Raw genomic sequence first — 14,732 nt, 5'->3', positions numbered from 1 at the left:
ATGAGCATCGATCTGCGCACATTGGGATCCGATGACATGTGTCAACCAAGCCAGTGATCTCGTTAGTCGCCTCTTACGACAGGCATGGGTTACTGAAGGTTCATTCTAACCCGGACCTTCACGGGTTGAAACCAATAAAGTACTAGTGTAGAATAATCCAATTTAAATTACAATAGACTACCTTATCAGTCTTATTCAACGCTCAAGAATCTGGATAATGCGGGAGAAACAACTGGGCTTCTCAAGTGAGAAATATTTTGTTTCAATTTGTTAAAAATGTTTATCTCTCTTTTCAAACAGATTATTTGATTCCTTGAGTCAAGAATGGCATTGTATTGAACCCAGGACAAAATCCACCCCAAAATTGCAACCTAGGACAAAATCCACCCGGACAAAATCCACCCCGGACAAAATCCACCCCTATTAAAATCCACCCTAAGAAAAAACAGAAATGAATTTTTTTCATATCAGTCATTCATAATCGATAACAAAAACAACCAAAACTACAACCAAAGAACATTTTTGCATATATAAATATGACAGTTGCACATTTTCACATTTCACATTTATGACTCATTCGTGCATCAATACATATATAAATATGACAACAGCATATATTTTCACACATTCAGCCATTTCATCCTCGACGTCTTTATGTACGAATAACCCTGATATAGCAACTTCGAACCACCCTTGTTGTTCCGTGTAAAAAGGCTCCAATCAGGCTTGCAAAAACATCTTAATTTTTTAAGGGGATTACGTAATGATCAAAGTGTGAGACTACTTAATGTTACATGAAAGAGGATTAAGTAGTGATCAAAATGTGACAAATGGAGAAACCTTTAATGTTTGAAACAACATCTAGGAACAACAGACAATTAGGAAAACGTAAATGCTATCAAAACAATGCTTGAGAAAAACAACTTGATCAAAGATCAGGACACACTTAAACTTTTAACAATAGCAATTTGAGAAGGGTGGATTTTGTCCATTTTTTTTGTTAAGAACAGGTGGATTTTGTCCGGGGTGGCAATTTTGGGGTGGATTTTGTCCGGGTGGATTTTGTCCGGTCACCCATTGTATTACCTCACAGTTTAGCAAGTGTCAAACTTATTGTCAAATTAAAACTATGTTACATGTTGAATCTCATCTTTCAATTGACTTTCCTTTGCATCTAAGAACTGTTATTTGTAACTTCAGGTGTAACAATTCCAGGTAAGCAATTGAAAGAGGAAGGCACTGTAATATTATTGCTAGCGAGAGGCTTTGCTATTATTGTCACAGTAAAAATGTATTCCTTGTAGAAGACGAATGTCATGTCTTAATGATTTGTCAACGCTATGAAACTGTAGGGAACCGGTCACAATTTATGGCTAGGGGTGGGGTTGTGTGATGATGCTTTTTATGGAGAAGCATGTACAATGTGAATGACCCCCCTAAAATTTATGTACAAAGTAAGCGACCCCCCACCCCACCCCCACCCCTGCATGTCATGTACAAAGTCAATGACCCCCTTCCCCCTTTCCATATTTTTAAAGCATAATTTTTAAAGGTCACATGCAACGTAAAACACAACTTTGCAGATTCTGATACCTTTCGGTATGGACTTACCAAAACAAATCATCAAAAATGCAAATTCACCTTATAAATTTCACAGGCGCGAGCTTTTTATATGTTATGACAGTAGATTACCGATTTAACTGTTTATATATTTGTCTATTTCACCACACGTTCTTCTTACCGAGTCACTTTCTCAGTTCGATACTTAAAAGCAATGTCAGTATTTAGCGTTGACAGAATTTCTAACTGGTATATAGATACGACGTTGTCACAGACTCAATGCCTATTTTATTGACACCTATGTGTCTGCCTGCCTGTCTGCTAATGACAATATTCAATACACAACTTCAATCACTGACCACATGCAATTTGAACTTAACGCCTATCAGGCTATACACCATAAACAAAACGCATTGATTTATGGCCCGAGTTCGGTCTCTGTCACATTATGTAATTACACAGACAGGCAGGTGTGATACTTGAACACATGACATGTTATGATGTCTGTTGATTGCAAAATGTTATACACAAAAAATGAGCATGTATTTACAAAACCCAACATATCTATATATATACACACACAATGAGCCTTGAGGGCATGTGCAAATGAACCAGCCGTTACACTTGAGTGCACACCCACCCGCTCTGACTGGGTTCGGCATAGTTACTTCAAAATTGACTTCACTAAGGCGTTCGACAGTGTACAGCATCACCTACGGCATGGATTAAATGGGAAAATGTTTAGAGTCATCTCACCTATGATCAACTGAAATCTTGTGTACTTGCAAGAACATTAACATTAACTGATTATTTCTCCTGTACAGTTGGCACCCGTCAGGGGTGCATGGTTAGCCCTTTGATTTTCATTCTCTTCATCAATGAGTTAACAGTTATGCTCAAGGCTAAGGAGTGCAAAAGAACTTTTGTAAATGAGGTTTTTGATAACATTACTTCTCTGATGTTTGTTGATGACATTTCTAGTGTGAGTGACAGTGTTTGGAGATTACAGAAACACATATTGTGCGGCAGAATTTTGTGATAGATATGGAATGAAGATGAATTTGAGAAAAACAAAAATCATTGTTTTCAGAAGAGATGGCATTTCACAAGAAAACTGATCTGGTCAGCTCATATAAGTACCTAGGAATATTTTTTCACGTCCAACTTGTCATGGAGTTCAGCTCGAAGGACTCTTGCACAGCAAGCTGAGAAAGCCACTATCTACTTCATCTATTCCTACTACAACTACATGTATACCAATCCAATGGAAATGAATCAACAACAGATAGGTTAATATATCATTACCATTGTTCGTTTTGCAGGTAAGGTTGCTGCTGCAGTTCAGATAGGTACGTAAAAGTAACAAGTCCTATTATATCAAAATATTTTCCCATAAAACTATCCATTTGATTTGAGCCAGTATCCACTATACTTTCTTGAAAATCATGTGCTGCTTTGCTTTGTGTGAAACTCGTCATCCATTATGCTCTGTATGTGTATCTCTTACCACAATGGGCAACATCAACATCAAAACGACAACATCTGATTATTTTGGTACAACTGCATGTTTTCCAAGTAGATCGTATACAACTGAAAACCAACATTGTCTTACTTTTGAGCAGAGTATATAAATTGTCAGTGTAATATACGGAACTTTGTAGAACGCATAGCCGGGATAAAATGATTAATCTCCGTGATGAATGAAGAAAAGAACTTTTCCCTGTTGACACTGAAATTGTGAGTCAAGATGGAAACACAAGAAAGGCAGAAGCAGTCATTCATGCAGCCATACATTAATGATAACACTGAAGGGGGTTAAAGGCCGGGATTCAAACCTATACACAGATGGGGTGTGGGATCCTTGCCTTGTCAAAGCTGTCCTTAGATGCAAAGTAATGTAGTATTCAAGTACATTCCATGAAATATCACAAAACTGACTCACTAGTTCAGGCTGATATTAAGTCATACCATAAAGAAGTATGTTTTGAAGACTCACAGCAAAAAGTATGGATGCAGAGTGTCTACAAAACATACATTTTGAAAATATATTTCTCATTTTTAAATCCAGATTTGAATTTCCCACTGTGTCAGTCAGGCGGCCAGATGAGGTGCGTTTCCATAGAAACAAGCTTTGGAGTGGGGAAATGTTTCATTCAGGGTTTCATATTTCAGGCAGGCTGGGAAAGTGCCCCCTTCCCCTGACACCATGCTGTGCAGGGCAAGGGTTGTACACTTATCTGATGCTGACATCTCTTTGCTGAAGATTTTATATTCAGAATATAAGTAAAATTTAATGTTTCATATATGCTAATCAATTAATCTCTTTAGTCATTAAAATATGAAGTGAAAGGGTTGTTGGACATTTACAATAAGGCACATGTTTATTCTAGTAGTAAAATCCAAGGTTAAAGGTCACATGCAACCAAAAAATCAAACATAATTAAAAAACAATTATCACTTATTCATGACATATAATATACATTGCTGGTTATGGATAAAACATATAAACAAAATTATAAGCGTACAATCGCAAATCAAAAGTGCAATATTGTGTACTTGGGTTTACTTCCCAAGAAACGAAGCAGCCGGGATACCGAACCCAGTCAGAGCGGGTGGGTGTGCACTCAAGTGTAACGGCTGGTTCATTTGCACATGCCCTCAAGGCTCATTGTGTGTGTATATATAGAGATGTTGGGTTTTGTAAATACATGCTCATTTTTTGTGTATAACATTTTGCAATCAACAGACATCATAACATGTCATGTGTTCAAGTATCACACCTGCCTGTCTGTGTAATTACATAATGTGACAGAGACCGAACTTGGGCCATAAATCAATGCGTTTTGTGTATGGTGTATAGCCTGATTGGTGTTAAGTTCAAATTGCATGTGGTCGGTGATTGCAGTTGTGTATTGAATATTGTCATTAGCAGACACGCAGGCAGACACACAGGTGTCAATAAAACAAGACATTGAGTTTTGTCTGTGACAACGACATATCTATATCACAGTTAGAAATTCTGTCAACGCTAAATACTGACATTGCTTTTAAGTATCGAACTGAGAAAGTGACTCAGTAAGAAGAACGTGTGGTGAAATAGACAAATGAAATTATATAAACAGTTTATTTACTGTCATAACATATAAAAAGCTCGCGCCTGTGAGATATCAACAAAACATTAGGAAAATAGCCCACACCAAAGCCTTCACCGAGTATTCACCGGACAGCCCGCTTCCAAGTTGCGCGAACCTATTTCACTGCGCACGTGCTATGAGCGCAGCCCAGCTGTTGAAACCAGTTTTCCCCGGAAAAGTCGGGGGAAAATTAGTGAATCGTTTGAACTCCGATTTCGCGCGGGTTTTTTCATCGCGTTATTTTTCAACTTTATAAGTTGAATTTGCATTTTTGATGATTTGTTTCGGTAAGTCCATACCGAAAGGTATCAGAATCTGCAAAGTTGTGTTTTACGTTGCATGTGACCTTTAACCTTTGACATCGCCAGGCTCTTGCCAGGCACCCATAGTCGTTACAGCCTTGTCACTCACGGGCTGTTAACATCTTCACTGCTGGGGGGTAGCAAATGGGAGACTATTTGGAAACCCACGGGGGTTTTGGAGGTTTGCGCCCCGGCCTTTTTAAACTTAAATTTCACACACGCTCACAACTCTTACACTCAATGTCAGTAGCGGACATGGCCATCATTTGCGTCTAGCACAGCCACGGATGGACAGGAATGTCGTTTTGATGAAGAAAGCGCATGCCGTGTCTTGCAGTTTGGGATCATGCATTATCCTGTTGCATAATGTGTAGACGTTGATCTTCCGCCATGTAGGGAACGATTGATGTTCTCAGTACTTACCCTGTATACGTTTGAGCTGTAACTTGACCACGACAGAATGATGTGAAGATGTGTCCTGCCATGACCACCAATCCTTCCCCAAACCATATTTTAACGCTTCCACAAACTGCTTAACTCAACAATCAGCGTTACGTTCTCCACGTCGACGCCTTACTCTGATCATTCTATTCGAATGACTGAGATGAAAGCGGGACCCGTCAGTAACGAAAACACGTACGCGCAGGCAGTCCAAGCTGACGTAGTCGCCGTCCTACCCTCTGGCACCCCTTCTTCCTCGAATGGTATACGTAGTGCCTGTTCTCGAGGCTGGTTTGAACCTGTTCCTTAAATAAGTGAGGTGCCCTGTGTGTGGTCGATCACGTCTTGTGCCAGTTTGTCGTAGGTGCTGTGACAACCTGACGATTTTTTAACTGTGACAATTAAAACTTCTTAATTCGACATAATCTAAAGTCACCAATTTAGTGCACAAATGTCGGTGTGATTTTGGTAGACGTTTTATGCATTTTCACGTGACTTGCAGGAGAAAAGGTAATTTTCAGCAAATGGTGGGTCACGTGATCACTCACAGACGCAAGTGCTTCTCAATGTGCATCGCGTTTATCTATCACTAATGTAGTTCTAAAGTAGTTAAATATAGAATATACAATACCCAGGTATGACTATCCTCAGACATAGATTCTATTTGGTTTAAAGGGAGAAAATGCTGTTAAAATCATATGAGTGAGTGAGTTAATATTTAACGTCACATTGGCAATATCTCTGAGAAAGTCATATGAATGAACCACCGAAAATCAGTGATGTCACCAGGTATTCGCGAAAAATGCCTGCTCGACTGATTTCAGCCGCCATTTACACAATTTCCTTAAAGTAAATATTTACAGTCAGACGTAGGCGGCTTACAAGTAAAGACACAGACAGTCCAGTGACTGACGACACAGAAATTTCAGTTCCTAATATTGAATTATGACAACTGTGCAGACAAGTAAAGGGTCAGTATGGTTTTACGCTGCTTTTATCAATAATCGAGCAATATCACAGTAATGGGTTTCACACATTGTACCCACGGGCCTTCTGCGTGACGAGCCAACGCTTTAACCACTAGGCTACCCCCTCGCCCCTTTCAAGTAAAGAGAAACGATTTGGAAATAGATAGGTCAACAAAAACACCACCTTTCGAGAGACTGTACTGGAGGTCAAGTTGATTTTCATGTCATGAAAACATGTCAACAAAACAAAACCAAGAACATGAAATCTGCTCGCTAAGGATAAAGAAGAAAAAGGCTCCTGGCTCAGCAGAACAGAATGGAGTTCACTGCATGTAGCATTTTGGTTGGAGGAGCACAAGTAGAAATGGCATATTGCAAAGGCATAAACGTGCCAAAATGTAAGGCGCGCTTTTGTGGACTCCTGGTTTCAACCTGGACAAGAGTCTAACACTCATTTATGTAAAATGCATAGATTGGTTGCATAACCCCAAAATGTTGACAGGTGAGATCGATCCTGTTGATCGCTTTGTCCCTGCGGTTAATGAATGTCTCTCAGTGTGTCGATCGCTGTGAAGGATTATGGTGATCCTCAAAAGAAAACGCACGATATAAATGACGATTGTGTTATCCAAAGGGCAGTGTCAATCATTTGATGGAGAATATCGATCCTAAGGAGAAGGGTAACAACATCAATCCATAGAAAAGAGACCATACCATTAGTGATGAGTGGTTATTGAAATCTATTAAGAGGCATATCAATGTCGATCATTCGGTCCAAGTCAATCCGTGGAGCCATGTCAGTGTCAGTCCCAGGGAGAGTCCCATGCCAATTGTTCAAATTATCCTGACTGGATGATCCGTGGCGACTATTTGAGACATGTCTTTTGTCCAATTCCTGTCGATCTGGTATCCATCCAATAGTTCAATCCATGCCAATCAGGTGGACAATGTCTATTTTTCAATAGAATTCGAATATGTTTAATCATGTTGAAAGTAAAAAACATGTCAACCCATCATTCATTCTTCAATGCGTATCGATTGTTAGATTAACATTCATTGTTTGATCACTAACAATTGTCTTGGGGAGATCAATATTGATTGGGTCATCAATGTCGATTAACTAATCTGTGTAGACTGTTGCATCCAAATAAATTGTTCGATATCGATGTCAATCAAAAAGCAAGGTTCGTACATGCCCGCTTTGTCAATCGACTGACAATGCCAAAATCTGATTATCAGCTGTGCTAATCACCACAGAGATGCAGCTGCCTCCCTTGTGACATCTCTGATATTCTCTCAATTAGACTATTAAAACAGTTCGCTCTATGGAATCACCGATCAACAGATGAGACGTCTGCAGCACATTCAGAACTATGCTGCCAGATTGGTCACTCGGACGAGCAAAAAGACACACATCACACCAGTGCTCAACTCGCTTCACTGGCTCCACATTCCTGAGTGAATCATATTCAAAATACACTCGCTATCTTATCAAGCTGTCCATGGTACTGGACCTGTCTATCAGAGTGCCCCACACTTTCCTTCAAGAACTCTGCACTCTAGTGTAGGGTGCCTGCCACAAAACTTCAAACTTTCGGCACCAGATCCTTCTGTGTCTCAGCCACTACTCTGTGAAACTCTCTACCCGAATCACTGAAGTTGATTCCATCTCCAGAAACCTCTAAATCCTGTCTTAAAACCCAGTATATCTAAAAACGAAACCCCCCAAAACTCGTACCATTGTGAAGAACTCGACTGCCTCTGTTACCATCGTTTGAGGCAATGTGCTTTGAGCATACCTTCATGGCATGGATGTAGCGCAATATAAATGCCATTATTATGTTTTACAGATAAAGACGAAAAATGCAGGCACAGTCAGGCTGGTAAGGCTCATCATCAGCTCTGGGCCCTTGCCGCCTCTCACTTCTCCCAGGAAACGCTGCCTAGTCGAACCCACCAAGATCTTTCTGTAGAATATGTAGACTCCCAAACACTGCAGCCTTCTGCATTACCCAGAGTGTCAGATGGGCTGTGCTCCCGGTGGAGAACCTGGGCACTCTCCTGATCAGGAGGTACCAAACCAAGGGCACCGAGAACAATGGGGAGCCTGACGACAGTGTACTTAGGATGCAAGCAAGGCATTTCAAAGGTGAGATCTGCATGTTTAGCATGCTTCTCCTGAATCTTTGTCAATCACATTGCTGTCAAAAGGGACAGAATATTCAATAACATATATAAATTCATTGGCTTTATAAAAAAAGACAAGATCAGGTTTGTTTGCAGGAATTCTTCTGAGACTGCATATGGGCCTATTCCAAAGAAGTTTAAAAGCATAATTTTCCATGATGCCCTGGACATGGTCAGTGTCGTACCATGGATGGACCTCGCAGTCCAAGCCACAGGCATGGTGAAGACGATAGTAGGAACGAGCCATGACATCATATGTCTTTTAAGATATACTGCTTGTGCCAAGGAAGGGAGGGCATCCACTGACAAGGTGTTGGACAGTCTCTGTAAATTCATGGAAAGTCGACATTTCATATTAATGTTTTGTGTAAAAATCACACCTTAGCGATTGCAAGTGGGAAGCGACTAGTCCTGGGCAGCAAAAAGAAAGCCCTCAGGTTCACATTAAGACCAAGCGACTTCATCTAGGTGAAGGAGTTAATTGGATTACTATTCTGTTCCAAACACTGCATGTACACACGATGCAATGGCTTCTCAGAAAGCTTCTCCACAAATGACTGACACTGGGCAGACTTGGTGAAGGACTTCACCTGGTTTACTCCCATCGCTGTACCGTCCAGCAGTACATCGCCATCAGCAAAATCAACCTCAAATTTCAGATTCTGTCCAACAACTATGGCACGCTTAAAATAGCTGTGGAATTCCTTGCTTTCATCATGAGTCTTCACATGCATCACCAGAGGACCATCAGATGTATAAATATGTAGCAAAAGTACACAATAAAATTCTATCATGAAAGCCCTCCACATTAATCAAACCCCGACCTCATGGATTGATTGGCATATATAAACGATTAAAAGAGGAACGAGGGTGGTGGGCTCCTGGTCAGGAGATCAAGTCCTATCGACTACGCCAAAGGAAAAGGAAGGACTTGCACAGCAAAAGTATTGGTGGATTTGACCTTGTTTCGAGCATTTATCTCGAGCTCGGGGTGTGTGTGCGTGTGTGTGTATTAAAATGGACTCCGTCCGTGCGTGCGTGCGTCCGTCCGTGCACATTTGTCTTTTCCGGAGCAGAACTCTAAAACCGTTCATTATTTCTTCACCAAACTTCGCAGAGAGATTGGTCTGGTGGTGTACTGGTGCCTTTTGGTAGTTTTGGAATTCTGAATAAAATATTTTTGTTGTTTCCATGGCAACAAGTTTGACTTGGCCTGAAATTGGTGGTAGTGCTCTTTTCCGGAGCTGAACTCTAAAACCGTTCACTATTTCTTCACCAAACTTGACACATAGATTGGTCTGGTGGTGTACTGGTTTCTTTTTGGTAGTTTTGGAATTCTGAATAAAATTTGTTTGGCGTTGCCACGGCAACAAGTTTGACTAAAACAGAAATTAGTGGTAGTGCACTTTTCCGGAGCAGAACTCTAAAACCTTTCAATGTTTCTTCACCAAACTTGGCACATACATAGATCTGGTGGTGTACTGGTGTCTTTTGGTAGTTTTGGATTTCTGAAAATATTTTTGGCATTTCCATGGCAACAAGTTTGACATAGACTGAAATTGGTGATAGTGTTCCTTTCTGGAGCAGAAATTTAAAAACCTTTCAATACTCTCCTTCGACTTTTCCATATACACACCTAAATATTTGACGTAATCATAACTCGTAGACATAATCATGAAGAGTATTTTGCCATTGCGGGGGATATTGATGACTTTGTCTTCTTGTTATAGTGATAGTGAGACTCAATGGTATCTATATCCTTAATAGTTTCAGTATTAAAGTTGTTAGTTTTTACGTCTGCTATCGTTTATTATGAAGCTCAGTCTAATTTCAAAATGGACATTCAAAAAGTGTCATTTGTGAAACAATATCATCGAACACTAATTTGCATAAAGCCATGGTCTTCTCCAAAGAAGTCTCTACGGACTTTGAAAAAACCCGCATTGCTCATTTCTGCACTAATCTCTCCTCAGTAAACCCCTTTGTTTAACGTTTCCTATCTTCCTACCACTGAGACTGTAGTTAGGCCGAACTTAGTTCAACAGATATTTCACATATTAACTACCTAAATTGTAGATATAAATGTGAAAGAAAAAAAGGGTTTTTTTCTATTTCCGACAGTACTTTAGTTACCTTGCCACGCTTCAGATGAAGAGTATTACATTTGTCGAGTCCAAATATCATTAGAAAAGGACTCGACAAGGAAAACCATTTCTTTCAAATTGGTAAGGAGCTCGATGTCATCCATGTAAAGGGGTTGAGTAATTGGTGTTGGGGATCTGTGCCGAGGAAGTACAGGATGGTAACCCTCCTCTTTATTGAGTAGAAAGCTCAAAGGATTTAAAAACAACCAAAAAGGCAAAGGACTAAAGGAATCCCCCTGGAGTATTCCCCTTCTCATTGAAATAGATTCCAAAGTCTGCACCTGACCTTGCAGTTACATCTCAAGTTGAGTCGACCAGCAACTCATTAAAGACTTGAGTAAATCAAGCAGTCGCTCAGGTAGGTCAATACAATGAAGAGACTTCAGAATCCATTCATGAAGGACAGAGTTGTATGCATTTTGTAGTCAATCCAGCACATGGAGAGGTTTCAGTGATATGTTTTAACCTCTTCCAAAATCATTTTTTTTACAAGTTGATCCTTACACCCCGAACATCCCATTTTCGCCCCTTTTGCTCTCATTAAATTATATCACTTGAAGAGCAGTAAGATGACACTGGGTTTGTCAAACACCCTGTGAATATTTTACACTGTGTATTCAAACATGTGATAGGGTGGAAGTTTTGGAGATCAGTCAAGTCTCCTTTTGTGGGAAGGAGTATTGTGTGACCTTTGCAGAACCATGGTGGAACAACCCAATGTGTCCATGAGGGACTTGAAGCATCTGCCTGGAGAGCGAAAGGTCATGGGTTCGATCCCCGAGCAGGGAGTACAAAAGTCATATTATCCCGCCACGCCTTGGTGACCACGCGAAGTGAGAAAAGTGTGCATCGCCAAGCCTTTAGTAACGTGTGCTGCATTGAGGTCAATCGATCAGCTGGTGCCAACATATCAGCAAGGAAACGTTTTGCCACAACAACTGAGAATGAAATTGATGCATATTGTTTTCTTTTGATTTAGTAAAAACATTCGGCTAGATAAATGTGTTATCACATCGTGTCGAGGGAAATACGGGGTTTTATCAGTCCCGAGTAAGGTTGTATTCCCCTTGCCTCCGGCTTGTCCAGCTCGGGGAATACAACCTTACTCGGGACTGATAAAACCCTGTATTTCCCTCAAGAGGATATGATAACTTATAATGTTTTCTTCGGAAACTGTGTGAAGTTCCTCAGACTTTGAGAACAGCCCTAACTGGATGATTTATGTTTCGTTAAGGAAATAAAATTCCCCTATCTAGGCCCACCACAGAGGCGTATTATTATTATTAAGTTCACTGTTGTATAAAGTATAAAGTATATTATCGGGATATAATTGTAATATATATAAAGTATATTATCGGGATATAATTGTAATATATTGACAATACTCATTGAAAGATGTAAATGCATGTTGAATATTATTTCGTAATATTTTGCCTACAGGGTACTAAAATAATACTAAGAATAAAACAAAGACATAATTTAACAAAAAGAATCAAACAATTCCCTTCACAATAATTAAAAAAAATGCTTTATTCCAATTTATTGACACTGTGGCACGCTTTCGTGTTTTCATCTTTGCAAATGAGTGTATGCTGTTTGCAATATTTAATTGTAAAGTTGTATGTTGAGAGTTCAAAAACGTAAGCAGCTTCAGCTTGGTGGTACCACTTCAGTTTTTAATACAGTTACACTTGTCTGTAAACGACCACAGACTTGGATCAGTCTACACTGCTACTTCATTGTCCAAAGGAAGTTATTCTGGCCACAAAAACCTGTCAGCTACGATAATGAAGCTCACTGCTCCACTTTAAATCAGCATGTCTTCACTTGGAGCATGTATGTATATCCCTACATGTCAAGCTGACAGATTGAATCTGAGGTGAAACATCTTGCATTAACTGGAAACCGTTTGCATTTATAAAACCACTTTGTCTTTGTGTTAACGTCTTCATATTATCACAATGGTTTCTCATAGGTGAGCTCTCCTTAAGGGACAGCCATTCAATTCATCTGTAAGTTCATCATACGCTCAGCTGGTTGCATCTGCATCATGATCATTGTCTTTTTCAATTTTATCACACGATGTCAAGGTTGCTGGGGAAGAAACTCGGGGCACTCTGAAAATCAAACAACACTAAATTATCAATGACATCTGGTTGACAAAGAGGAATCCAAGATTGACAATAGTACAACAATAGTACAACATTACTCACCATTCAGCTGCTTACAATCAGGCAAACAGTAACAAAAATAAGTATCTTGTAATTGACAGTTTTGGGAAGGATAAATCATACACGTTTTATTAAGCACACATCCTTAAATCTTGCCTTAAATCAAAATTTACCTCCATATGAGTCATTCTCAAAATTTGTGCAAAAGTTGTAAATTTTGTTTGCTTGTTTTACCTTGAAATGTTGTTGACTACGTTTGTAGCATTCTGAATATACAAAACATAAATTATGCAAGCTTAACATAATTTCATTTATCACATTTTACCCTTTTTATTAGAAATTTTGTGAAATTGCGTAATGTCATTTTGAAAAGAGAAAAATCCAAAGAAGAAATCATTAAATGTATACATACATTCGAATATTTAGTTTACAATATAACATTGCTAATGAGTTTTGAAATTGTATTTTTATTGCTTGAAAGGGCCCAACAAGCCTAAAAATTCCTTTTATTTCTGATTTGCAATTATGAAATAATATGTACAGTCCGTTTGAGTCAGAAACGGACCGATGAATTTCAAATTTTATCATTGTACAAAATTGCCACATAAATATAAATAGTACACATGTTGATCATTTACTAATACCCAACAGCTTTCTTATATTTGAAAATTTTCCGGACTCCACCAAAAAAGTTGTTTAAGAAACTATCATCATTGAAAACGCAAAAGTTGTTATCTGTCGCAGCGGGGTGAAACCGCAGAAACGGAACAGCCAGTCACGGCGGGGGACATCTCAAAATCTATTCCGGGAGACCTGTCGGTTCCTCGTCCGTCGTAGTGTCATAGTCACGACTTAAAGGGATGACAAGTGGTGCCACAGTTGCCTGTTGTAAGCCATCCCGAGACCAGTAACCTTGTTCAATGACGTTAGCTACTTTGTTGACACAGTTTTGCCGTCCCAGGTGTCGTCCAAGTACAATGGCTCGAACCCTTCCTCGCGCTTCTTCTTTATAACCCTCAGAAAATTATTTCTCAAGCGAACGATATCAGGGCGTTCACAGAGTACTGACCTATTCTTCCCCGAAATTTTCTTATATCGATACCCGAAAGAGTGTAAGGGTCGCCAGAGTGTGTACTTTGATACTCTGAGGTTGTGTTCTTGCTTCAAATGCTTTTTTAAAATTTTCAGGGACATGTATTTGTTTTCAGAATAGAGCTTGTTGATAGACTGCCTTACAAGGTTCTTTTGAAAGTTGTCCAAATGTTTTAATTTGTGTGATTTTGACACGACCCCTACCTGCTTCGCATCACCCTCACAAAGTTTCTGTTCCAGAACATTGGTCAGTACCCTTGCTGATACTCCTAAAGCTTTTTGCTGCCCGGAATTTATTAATGGCATAAAATGGTTTGCCCCTTTCGGCTTCAGCATGGAAAAAATCGTACACTTTAATCATCAACTGTTTCACGTCAGCATTCAACTTCATTTTTCATAAGGCATGTGTATCCCGTGCACGACGAGATAGATATATATTTATGTGGCAATTTTGTACAATGATAAAATTTGCAATTCATCGGTCCGTTTCTGACTCAAACGGACTGTAGCAAAAAAAATTCAAAATGAGAATATGAATTATATTATGCTTACTTGTAGCTCTACTTACCAAATTTACTTACACTACAAATAAGCATATAACTATTATTTGTTTTGTTAAGGTAAGGACAGGGTAGTGTAACAGCTGTGACAAAGAAGAAGACTGCTGTGACAGGGCCGTTACGGCAGTGACATTACATACTGTCACAATGTCACTGCCATAACATGCAGTCTT

At 39.4% G+C, this 14,732-nt stretch overlaps 1 protein-coding gene across 2 annotated transcripts in view; it reads right to left on the bottom strand.

Annotated features, from left to right (window-relative positions):
• Positions 1-12,241: 12,241 nt before the first annotated feature.
• The window catches only part of LOC124288899 (ataxin-2-like protein), a 112,152-nt gene continuing 109,661 nt past the window's right edge, over positions 12,242-14,732 (bottom strand). For both annotated transcript variants that reach the window (XM_046725486.1, XM_046725487.1), the window contains exon 20: positions 12,242-12,853. The gene's annotated coding sequence lies outside the window, so the exon portion shown is untranslated. The remainder of the gene's footprint in view (positions 12,854-14,732) is intronic.

This window comes from Haliotis rubra, unplaced genomic scaffold (genome assembly GCF_003918875.1).
Source record: "Haliotis rubra isolate DU_JTF1 unplaced genomic scaffold, ASM391887v1 Scf429, whole genome shotgun sequence".
NCBI lineage: Eukaryota > Metazoa > Mollusca > Gastropoda > Lepetellida > Haliotidae > Haliotis > Haliotis rubra.
Note: the sequence above shows the minus strand (reverse complement) of the source record. Positions and strands in the feature narration are given on the sequence as shown.